General features: G+C 38.8%; 1 protein-coding gene across 1 annotated transcript in view; it reads right to left on the bottom strand.

Moving 5' to 3' along the window:
* plppr1 (phospholipid phosphatase related 1) overlaps positions 1–12,728 on the bottom strand; it is a 60,382-nt gene extending 47,654 nt beyond the window's left edge. Inside the window, exon 1 of the mRNA XM_079449461.1 lies at positions 12,551–12,728. The gene's annotated coding sequence lies outside the window, so the exon portion shown is untranslated. The remainder of the gene's footprint in view (positions 1–12,550) is intronic.
* Between the last annotated feature and the right edge of the window lie 2,240 nt (positions 12,729–14,968).

The raw sequence follows: 14,968 nt of genomic DNA, 5'->3' as shown, positions 1-14,968 counted from the left end.
GAGAAATTACGTTTATTTTCTACTATAGATCACGATGAACTATCGAAAATCATTAGATCATCTAAATCGACTACATGCATGCTAGACCCTATACCTACAAATCTTCTGAAAGAGATGCTCCCAGAAATTATAGATCCTCTACTTAGCATTATTAACTCATCTCTGACATTAGGACATGTGCCTAAAGCATATAAGGTGGCTGTTATAAGGCCCCTTGTCAAAAAACCCCATCTGGACCCTGGAGAACTAGTTAACTATAGACCTATTTCGAATCTACCTTTCTTATCTAAAGTTCTGGAAAAAGTAGTCTCAACTCAAATATGTTCCTTCCTCCAAAGGAATGAGATTAATGAAGATTTCCAGTCTGGATTTAGAGCACATTACAGTACAGAGACTGCTCTGATTAGAGTTACAAATGATCTGTTTATGGCGTCCGACCGAGGTTGTATCTCCTTATTGGTGCTGCTAGATCTTAGTGCTGCATTCGACACCATTGACCACAGCATGCTCCTACATAGACTTGAAAATGATGTCGGTATTAAGGAAATAGCTTTGAAATGGCTTAGATCTTATTTATGCGACCGTTTCCAATATGTAAAAATAAACAATGAGGTATCACGCAAATCGCAAGTCCAGTACGGTGTACCACAGGGCTCAGTACTAGGGCCTATGCTCTTCGCATTATACATGTTACCCCTAGGAGATATAATAAAGCGACACGGAATAAGCTTTCACTGCTATGCTGATGATACGCAACTTTATATTTCCTCGAAGCCTCACGAAACACAGCAATTCCATCGAATAGTGGAATGCATTGTCGATATAAAAAAGTGGATGAGTAGCAATTTTTTATTACTGAACTCGGACAAAACTGAAGTGTTACTTATCGGACCGAAAACCGCCCTACGTAACAACCAAGAATACTGCTTAACTATTGATGGATGTTCCATAAAACCCTCATCTTCAGCTAAGAATCTTGGCTTTATATTCGATAGTACTCTGTCATTTGAGAACCAGGTCGCCAAAACCTGTAAGATTGCGTTTTTCCATCTTAAAAATATATCTAAATTACGTCATATGCTGTCATCATCAGATGCGGAGAAGCTTATACATGCCTTTATGACATCAAGACTAGATTACTGTAATGCACTATTAGGTGGTTGCCCTGCAGGCCTATTACAAAAACTCCAACTGGTCCAAAATGCGGCAGCTCGAGTTCTTACACGTACTAAAAAGTATGAGCATATTAGCCCGGTTCTGTCAACCTTGCACTGGTTACCTATAAAGCATCGCATAAATTTTAAAATCTTGCTTATTACCTATAAAGCCTTGCATGGTTTAGCTCCTCACTACTTGAGAGAACTTCTTAAGTATTATAGTCCATCACGTGCACTACGCTCTCAGGCGTCAGGTCAGTTGGTAATACCTAGAATTTCAAAATCAAGTGCAGGCGGCAGATCCTTTTCCTATCTAGCGCCTAAACTTTGGAACAGTCTTCCCTGCAATGTCCGGGAGGCGGACACACTCTGTCAGTTTAAATCTAGACTAAAGACGCATCTTTTTAATCTTGCATACACTAGATTATCATAATATATGTATTTCAAAGATCTAGGCTGCACTAGTTAGATCAACCGGAACCAGGGACACTTCCAATAACAACTGATGCATTTGTTGCATCAAAGAGTGCAGAACAGTACTCTACTCTCAGCCAGTCTTGTCTCATTGTTCCAAGGTTACAAGAGCGGAGCGGGCAGGGCGCAATCCATTCCTAGACCTGACAAATGCTGGACGAAGGAAGTGACGTCCCTACAAAACTTCAGCCACTATTAGATTATTAATGATAATTTTAAATCTAATTTTTTTTTTATTTTCGCCTTGTTGTGCAAGCACTGTTGAGCTTGTGCAGAGGCTGCAGTTTTTGCCAGAGGGGAACTGGAATCCCCTGGTTAGGCCTGGTTTCCCTCCGAGGTTTTTTTTCTCCTCCAATGGAGTTTTGGGTTCCTCGCCACCGTTTGCATCCTGTTTTGCACTGTTTTGCCTGGCCGGGGGGGCTGCTAGAATTTGATAGTCTTATTTAATTAACTCTGCATATAGTAATTTATTGTGTGTCTGATATTTGACCTGTGTTTTGAATTCCATAACCTTTTATGTTTTACTTATAGTCATTTTTTCTTGTACAGCTGCTTTGTAACAATGAAAATTGTAAAAAGCGCTATATAAATAAAGCTGACTTGACTTGACTTGACATAAACTTTGAATGCTATCCACTGTCTGGAAAAATATCCAATCAGCTGTTATAATCTAATCTAAATTTGTTTTGAGATTAACTGTTAACAATAAACTGATCATAAGACAGTGAAAAAAATGTTACACATTTCTCATAGAAATCTCCCATGATTCAGGGAGGAAATTTAAAATATATCTTGTTTAATGAAAGGCATCAATTTCTAAAAGCTCATTATATAGACCTACAGAAAATGTGTCTTTTTGGATGTTCGGTAAATTCAGTCACATAATACTACATCATAAACGACTAACAATCAGGGCTTGTGTTCTTAAAGCTTTCAAGAATCCTCAAAGAAAGCTCCTAATTTATCTTAAAACTTCTACATATGAGTCTTAGCTTAAAAGTGATTCAGGATCTGAGAGCAACAATTAGCAAGGAAAAGACAAAAACTTTTATCCTAGTGAGGAGGCTGACCCCGTTACTATGTATGTATTACAAAAACTCCAACTGGTCCAAAATGCGGCAGCTCGAGTTCTTACACGTACAAAAAAGTATGAGCATATTAGCCCGGTTCTGTCAACCTTGCACTGGTTACCTATAAAGCATCGCATACATTTTAAAATCTTGCTTATTACCTATAAAGCCTTGCATGGTTTAGCTCCTCACTACTTGAGAGAACTTCTTACGTATTATAGTCCATCACGTGCACTACGCTCTCAGGCGTCAGGTCAGTTGGTAATACCTAGAATTTCAAAATCAAGTGCAGGCGGCAGATCCTTTTCTTATCTAGCGCCTAAACTTTGGAACAGTCTTCCCTGTCTGGGAGGCGGACACACTCTGTCAGTTTAAATCTAGACTAAAGATGCATCTTTTTACTCTTGCATACACTAGACTATCATAATATATATATTTCAAAGATCTAGGCTGCACTAGTAAGATCAACCGGAACCAGGGACACTTCCAATAACAACTGATGCATTTGTTGCATCAAAGAGTGCAGAACAGTACTCTACTCTCAGCCAGTCTTGTCTCATTGTTCCAAGGTTACAAGAGCGGAGCGGGCAGGGCGCAATCCATTCCTAGACCTGACAAATGCTGGACGAAGGAAGTGACGTCCCTACAAAACTTCAGCCACTATTAGATTATTAATGATAATTTTAAATCTAATTTTTTTTATTTTTGCCTTGTTGTGCAAGCACTGTTGAGCTTGTGCAGTTTTTGCCAGAGGGGAACTGGAATCCCTTGGTTAGGCCTGGTTTCCCTCCGAGGTTTTTTTTCTCCTCCAATGGAGTTTTGGGTTCCTCGCCACCGTTTGCATACTGTTTTGCACTGTTTTGCCTGGCCGGGGGGGCTTCTAGAATTTGGTAGTCTTATTTATTTAACACTGCATATAGGAATTTATTGTGTGTCTGATATTTGACCTGTGTTTTGAATTCCATAACCTTTTATGTTTTACTTATAGTCATTTTTTCTTGTACAGCTGCTTTGTAACAATGAAAATTGTAAAAAGCGCTATAGAAATAAAGCTGACTTGACTTGACTTGAAAGTCTTTTGAAGACTGTGACTGGTTGGTTGACCAATAAGGAAAAAATTGTTCTGTGTCGGAGATGTTAGGGTGTGTCTAATAAGATCACACGATATACAGTGCATCCGGAAAGAATTCACAGCGGTTCACTTTTTCCACATTTTGTCACGTTACAGCCTTATTCCAAAATGGATTCAATTCATTATTTTCCTCAAAATTCTACAAACAATACCCAATAATGACAACGTTAAAAGTATGTTTGAAATCTTTGCAAATTTATTAAAACCAAAAAAAGAAAAAAGCACATGTACACAAGTATTCACAGCCTTTGCCATGACATTCAACATTGAGCTCTGGTTCATCCTGTTTCCACTGTTCTTCCTTGAGAGGTTTCTACAACTTGATTGGAGTCCACATGTGGTTAAATCTAGATGATTGGACATGCTTTGGAAAGGCACACACCTAACAGTGCACGTCAGAGCACAAACCAAGCCATAAAAAGTCCAAGGAATTGTCTGTAGACCGCCGAGACAGGATTGTATCGAGGCACAGATCTGGAGAAGGGTACTGAAAAATTTCTGCAACATTGAAGGTCCCAATGAGCATAGTGGCCTCCATCATCCGAAAATGTTTGGAACCATCAGGACTCTTCCTAGAGCTGGCCGCCCGGCCAAACGGAGCAATCGGGGGAGAAGGGCCTTTGTCAGAGTGACCATCTGGTTCTTGGTCACCTCCCTGACTGAGCTCCAGCATGTCTCTGTGGAGAGAGGAGAAACTTCCAGAAGAACAACCATCTCTGCAGCACTCCACCAATCAGGCCTGTATGGCACAGTGGCCAGACGGAAGCCACTCCTCAGTAAGAGACACATAACAGCCCGCCTGAAGGACTCTCAGACCATGAGAAACAAAATTCTCTGGTCTTATGAAACAAAGATTGAACTCTTAGGCCTGAATGGCAAGCGTCATGTCTGGAGGAAACCAGGCACCGCTCATTACCTGGCCAATACCATCCCTACAGTGAAGCATGGTGGTGGCAGCATCATGCTGTGGGGATGTTTTTCAGCGGCAGGAACTGGGAGACAGGATCGAGGGAAAGATGCATTCAGCAATGTACAGAGACATCCTCAATGAAAACCTGCTCCAGAGCGCTCTGGACCTCAGACTGGGGTGAAGGTTCTTCTTCCAACAGGACAATGACCGTAAGCACACAGCCAAGATAAAGGAGTGGCTACAGGACAACTCTGTGAATGTCCTTGAGTGGCCCAGCCAGAGCCCAGACTTGAACATGATTGAACATTTCTGGAGAGATCTGAAATTGCTGTGCACCGACGCTCCCCATCCAACCTAATGGAGCTTGAGAGATTTAGCAAAGACGAATGAGTGAAACTGCCCAAACATAGGTGTGACAAACATGTAACATCATACTCAAAAAGGCTGTAATTGGTGTCAGAAGTGCTTCGACAAAAGTATTCACAGCCTTTGCTATATACTATGTACATGTGCTTTTTTCGTTTTTTATTTTTAATAAATTTGCAAAGATTTCAAAAAAACTGCTTTTACGTTGTCATTATTGGGTATTGTTTGTAGAATTTTGAGGAAAATAATGAATTGAATTCATTTTGAAATAAGGCTGTAACATGACAAAATGTGGAAAATGTGAAGCGCTGTGAATACTTTCCGGATGCACTGTAATGTGTTGTATTAATCACTGCACGACTGATCTGAGACTGGGATTTTCACTAAATATCATAGAAATCAACCTGTTGATTGCGACTTTGATATTGTGACGATTACAACACCCTGTCAAACATCATCATTATAAATATACTTTATTATCATGAAATACCTAAGGCAGCTTGAAAAACGCAGTGAGAATGAGCTTTTTTTATATGCACGTGCAGATCCCTGCATGACCACTGCGCGTGAGAGAGAAAGTGTCAGACTGGAGCGGATCACAAAACTACAGACTGAAAGAAGGTCACAGGAATATTTGATACGTTAATTTGTTATGGATGGATTAATTCACATTTTTTCAGAATAATTTGCAGAGCTCCGAGTTAACCACGCCTACTTATTTACATTCCAAATTAATACACAGAATAGAAAAATCTCTTACGGTTGACATTTGATAATTTCCTGAAACTACGTGTGGTGTTGTACTTCTTCTGCTGCGCTTATTTGGAGTTTCTGTGCGAATGCTCCCTCTGGCTTTCAAATGCAGCAGCATTAAATCGTATTTCTGAAGAAAAGCGCAAACACAATCGTAGTAAATTGTCTAATCGCATACAGTTATTTATCAATTTAACGTGCAGCCCTAGTTATGTCTTATTCACTTAGTCAGTAATAGTCAGTCTCACACATTGTGTGCAATGGGTCTAAAAAGATTAAGATAAATAATTGTTTGTATAAAGTAACTAGAAGCTCTGGAATCACCAAGCTGTCAAAAAAAAACATAACATGCAAATGACCTGTGTTTTTACTAACCAAATGAGTGATTTACTAACAAAACTAAACTCAAGTGATTTACTAATAGAACTTACTCAAGAAAGGTAAAGCATAATGAATAATTCTCTAAATGTGATGGCTAATGGGGATTGTTTTTTTCTACAATGACAGGAGTAAAACACCAGCTTGCATGAGTCATCATAACTAAACAGGAATGTGATCATTCCAATTTTTTTTCCTGATAGCTCCAGCTACAACCATTTGTAAAGGCTTAAATCAGCACAACACCGCGAATGTCATTATCTGCCATGAACTGCATGATGTATGAGTCTGGAACGTTTATAAATTAACAATCTGCACATAAAACATAATTGCAGCCTTTGTGATTTCACAATCGCTATAGCCACACGATAGGGAATTACGATTAATCGTGCAACCCTAGCAGGCGCTTCTCATGGAAAGCTCCGCTCTAGCATCCAGTATGAAACGCCAATTAATTATATTTAACAATATGTTAAATGTGTGCGCGAATATAATGTGTATAAAGACTTTTAAACGAACAAAATGTTGTGGTGTTTTAATGTATTATGACTATCAACAAATATTAAACTAACAAAATAGCTTTCCCGTAGCTCAGTGGTTAGAGCATGGTGTTAACAACGCCAAGGTCATGGTTCGATCCCAGGGGATTGCACATACTACGGAACAAATGTGTAGGATGATGCGTAAAAAAGTAAAAGCGTCCAAAGCATGAAAGTAAATATTTTCCTTTTGGCCTTATGTTTTTTGGATCTACGCACTGGATCAACTGCGTTCTTTATTATTGGATCTATGACTCACTAACAAAATAAATAAAACGAAAGTGAAGCTAAACATTAACTGGGACGCATCTACAGTGCCATGCTTCACAAGAAGCAGAGCTCCCTAATTACTACGCCACTTAGCAACATCAAGACATCTTTACTTCTACATACATCATCACCATCTCCATGGCCCACTTACTCTTGCACAGTTCGTGAAATGATACAAAACGAAAGCAAGCAGTCAAATGAACGCAAAAACACATCTATATGTGCTTTCATCAATTGCTTTTTAATGTAAACCCAACTCTTTAACAGACACAACCCATCTCTTTCAGTGTCATGACATCAGTAAGATTTTCCAATTAAATGTATTATTCAGAGGGAGTGAGTATTGAGTATTTATTTTATTTACATGAGTTATATGCCAATGTGTAGTACTTTATTAGGGTTTGTTGTTCAAATGATCCTGTGAGAGAGCTTAAGGATAAAAAAATGCATACTTCAGCAATTATTACTTATTCTAAAACATACTTGGTCTTTTGTTATTATGAATTCCAAAATGAGATAAAAAGAAAAAAGGCAGATAGTTATATCCTTCGGGAAGAACAAAATCCAGATGGCATATAAATAATGGTAGCCAAATACTACCTGGCAAATAACTTCTGTTTGTAAGACCTGTATGAATGTGTGTGTGTGTAAAGCAATCATGAAAATTAGTTTGGGCTACTGAGTTTGGGCTATCCACCAGATGTCCACTGAGTTTTGGGAGGATAACTTCCTCTAGCTGTGCCCATCCATGCCAGGGCAAGGGATGGACACAGGGGAATATCTTTTTTATCTTATCCTGGGATCCAAGTACACCCCTGGGGAGCCCTGTCAAATATATCCAGCAGAATGTCTCTCCGACTCCCATCACGGTAATGTGAAACCAGTCAGAAGCCACTTATGGACTGGGATTGGATTCACAAGACATATTACAGATAACAGAAAGACCAACTCAGACACAGAAAAATATTTAGCTTAAAGCTTTGGTCCAAAATAAAAAAGGACGTTATTTTTTCCTTTTTAAACCCAGCCACCTGAACATTATATTACAAATTGCAATTATTATAATTTATGTATTTTTAAATACACAGATGACCAAAAGAAGGGAACCCGGAGTGCAACCCTCAAGGGGCGTTCACAATATAACGATATCTATATGGTGCGCTAAATTTTTTTTTCTTTTCATAATTATGTAACAGGAATGCTTCGTTATGCTCTAAGCTTTGTTGTAGCTTTGAAACAGTCTATAACGATAAAGATAGAGAAAAGCGATATCGTTGGGATCCTTTTCTTTTTTTTCTGCTGATGAACGATAAAACATACTGTTAAACTAGTCTCGGATCTCTAATGTTTGGCTATTGATGATTGTAGCGGTCGGAAAAATAGTAATATGTTTACTAGGGTTGGGCCAATAGACAATAGATAATTCCATTGGCGAGAGACATCATGGTAACCTAGAGCTGTGCACTTAATTGAAAAGTAATCGTAATCATCAATTTTGGCCTTCATAAATAAAATAAAATAAATAATTGAGGTAAAAAATGATTGTCCCGCAATCCATCTAGCAAGGTTCATCTCTTTTCTTGTATTTTAAATTCACAGCGCACACCTTTCCTTTACAGTGGTTCAGCAGTGCAATTTCTTTACATTTATTTTTCAGTTAAATTCAGAGTTTAAAAGCTACGCTTTTTTATCTATGTTGTTTTAAAGGTTAATGAGTAATCGTGTTAAATAATCGGGATCTCAATATTGGCCATAATAATCGTGATTATGATTTGTGTCATAATCGAGCAGCCTTATGGTGAGCCGGCATTGTGATTCCAACAAATGTTTCACTTTCATGACATGACTATCGCTGCTCTGTTGCCCTGTTCATGCATTTCAACTGTAAAGTAATTAGCCTACTGTAAAATCTTGACTGAGACATTTCAGATTAGATGCCTTTGAGCACTTTTTTTCTTTCGCAGTAAAAACGACTCGCAGAATAATTAATAATACTGTCAGTGTGACTATAGACTTCACACCTGTACAGTTCATACCAGTTTCGATTTAAGTGTACTTTCACAACTGAACAATCGAGCATCTGTCTTGTGTTGTTCAAACACTGCCAAGACACTCTACAAATGAAATCCTCAAATAAACCCATGACAAACACATTGGCAGTCTTAATGTGCAACAACATTGTCCTAACAGATTTCTTCCCAAGTAAAGCACAGGGATCTGACATGAGCACACATCATCATTGGTAATGACTCATTTACTAACTTAAACCTTTAAGATGGACATTATGGATCCAACAACACAAACAGTAGATCAAATGAATCAAATAAACTGTACTTAAACCACAGTATATGTTTCTTAGATTTTCTTTAATATTCATGGACGTTAAAATTGAAAGATCAGACAACACAATACTGGATTAATAATATAATTATACCACAATCCACATATCAGAACACCACTCACATCTTTTTATTCAGATTAAACACAGGATAGTATTAAAGGTAAGGCTTGAAAAAGGGTACTTCTGCCCCCAAAGTCATGCCAATTGTTAAAGGAACAGTTCACTAGTGGTGCAACGGATCAAAAAACTCAACGTATGGATCATTTTATAGATTTTGGTTCACGGATCGGATCATTTTTTGGACCAGCTAATTCAATAATAAATAATAACTTTAATGTAAATCCTTTCCATCGTTTTATTATTACAAAAATTAGCATTTTATATAACTTTATAAAAATTAAGATATCAACAGATTACTTTAACAGAGGATCTTTTTTCTAAAAACTTATTATTTATCTTCTTATCTGTCATACTGTCGGCATGCATTATGAAAAAAATGACAATATGTATAAAAAAATTTATATTATAGGGTTTGCACGATAAATCATTACTTCACTTTTTTTGCGCTGATCTTTAATTAAGTATGGTTAAGCCAGAGGGCGCTCTAGCACAGAAACTCCAAATAAGCACAGCAGGCCTGCAAACTACAACACTACATGCAGTTCAAGAAAACACTTATGGGGATCTTTTTCATTTTTCAAGCCTTCACAGGTATTTTCATGATAACAAAGTATACTAATAATGTTGATGTTTGAAATGCACATTATAACCAAATAAAGCTTGTTCTGATTCTGTTCTATAAGCACAGGGCTCCAGTCAAAAACTTTTAATCAGCCTGCAATGCAATTATTGACACTTTCCCCCAAAATAGCTGAAATACTGACAAATACTTTGATAATAAATAGACTCACAGAAATCACAATGTGAAGTTTTATATTCATTTAAGAGGGATATGACATTACTCAATACCAGGGTCAAACAGATAAATGGCGTATTCAACTCCGCGGTTAGTTTGGTTTTAAACATCTCAAATATCAAAGCGTTCGTCCTCAGGCTCAAAAAGTCTGTAACATCAAACAGCGAATCGTAGTAATGCGCTCACGTTGTATCTTTAAACTTGTCAATGATGAGCTGAGCTGTGACAGACGCGACAACAGCGAGAAACATCAGTTACATCAGATTCTTCTCGGGAGGAGTCATTCTCGCTGTACTTCTTTTTTGTACGTTTTATGGCAGGCTGCAAACAAACTTTACTGCAAAGTGCCACCTACCGTGATGAAATAAGATATTACTTCATGTGAATTCCTTAAATCCTGTCTTTCCAAATGTTCTTCAAAACATACTTCATCATACGCCTTGTAAATACGATAAAAAGTGTTTCCATTGCAGTTTTGCAGAATATGCAAATTGCCTGAAAAAACACCTTATGCGAGTGTGAGAACTTTTTTGCGATTTATCTGAGTTTTTGCTAAATTGGCGTGTTTCCATTCTGCGTATTTTCAATGCGGTATTTCAATTTGTGCATTTTGAAAGGTGATGGAAACCTGCCTAGAGATGGCTCATAACGCAACCTGTTAATTCTCTTTACTTAGCAAAATCACAACATTTTGCTGTTATTGTGAGTGTACGCATGTAAAAGTAGACCACTTACAGCTTCTAATATTGTCTTACATATATGTGTACGCCCAAAATTAATGCAGTATTTTAAGTCTCTTTAGCTCTGATAAGAAAAAGTGAGATGGATGATAAAGGGAAAGTAATCGAAATAACCATCATGGGAAAATTACATCGATTTGAGGTCCTGAATGACGGTTTCGGTTGCTTTTCGATTAATCGCACAGCCCTACTACACAACCTTGGCTTCTTTCCCTATGTGGTATATGTGGATGTCAGACCACTTAACTGGAGGTAACGCAATCCTGACAGTTGGTCCATCCATTGAGCGAGCGTCTACAGATCGGCCAATCTGGTTCCTTGCGTTAAAGTTGACATTTTCAACAACAGTCACAGTTCTGGGCTGTGACGGACCTTACATACTAGTCATCCAAACATGCTCTCTAGCGTTGATAAAACAGCCAGGGGAACCAATGTTTTAACCTGACATACTGTAAATGTTTACTAGAGTAAAATATTTTCAGTGTTTGATGGGAAAAGGCAGGTTTTTACCCAGACATTTAAAATAACACAATTGAAGCTGTAATCGCAATACTGCCATACCGTGAAACTGTGATATTTTTTTGCTAAAGGTTATCATTCCTTTAAAAAACTCATAGAGCTCATGTTGACCAACATTTTTACCAACCCATAATTTACCCCACATTATATAATATCTTCGGAGCAATTGAAATCAACACAATCTTACTGGAGCCTGTTTACATACAATCATTGGAAAGTTTCTTAAACAGCAAAACAAAAGTCATTTGTGGAACCATAGCAACAAGAACCATTGTTTAAACAAGCTTTGCAATGTGTAGACCACTGACTTGAGGGTTCCCCCATCATGTGATCAATTCATGCCTTCAGAATATAAAACAGTGTTGCGTGCTTTTTCTCCGCACACATAACAATTCCAAATGCACATTAGCAAATAAATCAATGGCAAATCTTTTTTTCATTGAAATATATATCTCACTTCAATGACAAGGTTTATACGAACCCATCTGTCTGCACAGCAATACTTGCATAACAAATGACATCGAGACCAAATAATCATTTCAAATGCATCTGATCACGAAACAGCGTCCTGCTTGTTATTTGCGTGCGTGAAAATGTATGTTATGATTTATTCAGCGCACTGAAACTTCCGTGGTAGTGTTTTACGCATTTCAGATACAAATGCATCACTGATACAAAATGCCACGAGGACAAGTGTCAATCCTCACAGAGGAGAGAGAATGTAGTAGAAAGAAAACACTTGTTTCCAACGTGTAGATATCTCCAGCTGTCCTGTCTTTCATGGTTTACTGTTATGGGTTACTGTTGTATTTTACATGCATGTGAAACGCGTATATAAAACATAAGTAAAACGCACTCCCAGAAATGTTACAATTAACCATTTTCAATGCATTCGCACAATCGCCGGACACACAAGACAATGGCAGGTTGCAAACTACCACATGCTTCATCGTTTCACCCCCTCCGACCTCCTCTAACAACTTACCGCGCAAATGATGCCTGTTATTCCGTATTAATCCATCGGCGTTTATTTAAGGCGGATACAGAAACCGGTTACTCCATTTTCTGCGTTTTATGTGCGTTTCGTTGGCGCTGTGTTTGATGTTTGAGTGGAGATAAGTGATTAGAGGCTATGGTGAATGCTAAAGGAGTTCACACACACAGATGATGAGACGAGCGGGAGGCGGGGCCGAGGACGAGAACCTACTATGGCGAAGGCGTCGGTCATGAATATTAAAGAGGCTCGCCCAGCGGACATCTTTACGGATTTCATATTCATAAATAATCCTTTGCAGTAGTAGTATTTGTGATTTCACAATGGTAATGCGTGGAAAACGGCGTTCAGGTTAATCACTTTTTAGTCTATTGGATATTAGCAAAAATATTACCCAAAAATGCTTTCTGATTAAGATTATGTTTCCAAATAATGTGAATTTACCCAAACTGTTCCGACCTTACAGTTTCATGTATTAACTCGGTTGCTTGCTTGGCATTTGTAAATGCCTAAAAAACGATTTGTTCCTAGAATCACTCGTGCATAGTGAGGGTACAAACAAGCAGGAACCCCCACTGCTTTCCCAAAACCAATATGTGCACGAGCATACCGTGACGCTTTGGTCAACACCCAGCGCAGTTGACTACATTTGCGTCTGCTCTTGAATTATTAACTAGAAATGGGGACGAGGTGTGCTACACACAACGCCTAGGATATAAAATAGTGAGGTTTTAAAACAAGAACAATGCCGTTTTTCGAAGTTGACCTTGACTTTATAAGGTAAATCGTGGCAGGAGACGCGAAGCAAAAGCAAACTACGTCCCTGTCTCTGACGCATACATACTGCAGGTAAAAAAACAGAAGCTTGGGATGCGGGCGTCCCATTTCAACATCGTAACGTCCCTACCACAGAATAAAGTTTCATTCGGCAGCAGCTATTATACAAAGATAATTTGTTGTGGCAAGCGCTACAGACGCATCTGTTTGCGAAAATGTGCTGTCAGGCGTTTAATGTATGCGGTTTGGACAAAGAGACTGGAGGAATGCAGCGAGCGCATGTTGCTCTGTGTGTATGCGTGCGTGAGCGCGCGCGCGCGTCTGTCCCCATGGCAGGCTACTCTCAATGCGTCTGTTGGGAAAGACCCTCCTTTGTGTTTAATCATTGGTTATAGCTAAGGCTCAGACTGCAACCCATTTCTCTTTGATTATTGGACACTGGTATAATATGTGTTTTACCAAATGTTTAATCTCATCTGACATCTTTGTACCCAAATTAACTGATAAAATACACGTTACATACATATCAGGTATACTGTAGGCTATGTTATTATTCTTAAATTATAAGTAGGCTACTCTAACAAACAACTTTTGGCCTAATTCAGTATTACTATTCAGTAATTCAACTCTTCGTTAAAATAGATCACTGTTTTATAATGCTTCAAATAAACATGAAAGGTTAAAAGGCTGTTTTGTAACAATGAAAATTGTAAAAAGCGCTATTTAAATAAAGTTGACTTGACTTAAAACACGTGCATTTGAGTATAGGGTACCATGGGGCTAAAGGCACATGTCCTTTTCACTACACCCATAATATGATTGCAGAAATATATCACAGCAGCACCCGGGGAGCAGGTAGGGGTAAGGTGCCTTGCTCAAGGGCACCTCAGTCGTTTCCTGCCGGCCCTGAGGATCGAACTGGCAACTTTCTGGTCACGAGTCCAACTCTCTTACCATTAGGCCACGACTGCCCTAATGGTGAGAGGTGAGACATCCAGATGACAGCTGGAGCTCCTCAGGGCTCAGTTCTTGCTCCTCTCCTCTTTTCTATATCTACCACCTCACTGGGTCCAATAATTAAGGTACACGGGTTCTCATACCATTTTAATGCAGATAACACGCATCTTTATTTATCTTTTCAGCCCCACCGTTTCTGCCCGTGTCTCTGCCTGCCTTCTGGACATCTCTTCTTGGATGAAAGAGCAACACCTCCAACTCAACCTCTTCAAATTAGAACTCCTGGTTATTCCGGTCCAGCCATTAGTTGAACACCACCTTACCATTCAGCTCGGATCCTCAACTATAACACCCACCAAGACTGCGAGGAACCTGGGGGTGATGTTCGACGACCAGCTGAAATTTACCTCTCACATCAGAGTAACCTCTCGAACTTGCAGGTATGTGCTCTACAACGTCAAGAAAATCAGGCAATTCCTGTCGGAGCATGTCTCTCAGCTGCTAGTTGAAGCTCTGGTCATATCAAGACTGGAATACTGCAATTCCCTACGGGCCGGCCTTCCAACCAATGCAGTCAAGCCCTTGTAAATGATCCAGAATGCAGCTGCACGTATAGTTTTTATTCAGCCTAAAAGAACCCATGTAACACATGGGTTTACAGAATTACAGAACAAA

The sequence above is a fragment of the Barbatula barbatula genome (assembly GCF_947034865.1).
Source record: "Barbatula barbatula genome assembly, chromosome: 24".
In the NCBI taxonomy this organism is placed as follows: Eukaryota; Metazoa; Chordata; class Actinopteri; order Cypriniformes; family Nemacheilidae; genus Barbatula; species Barbatula barbatula.
The sequence above is the reverse complement of the archived record's forward strand: the minus strand, read 5'-3'. Positions and strand labels throughout refer to the sequence as shown.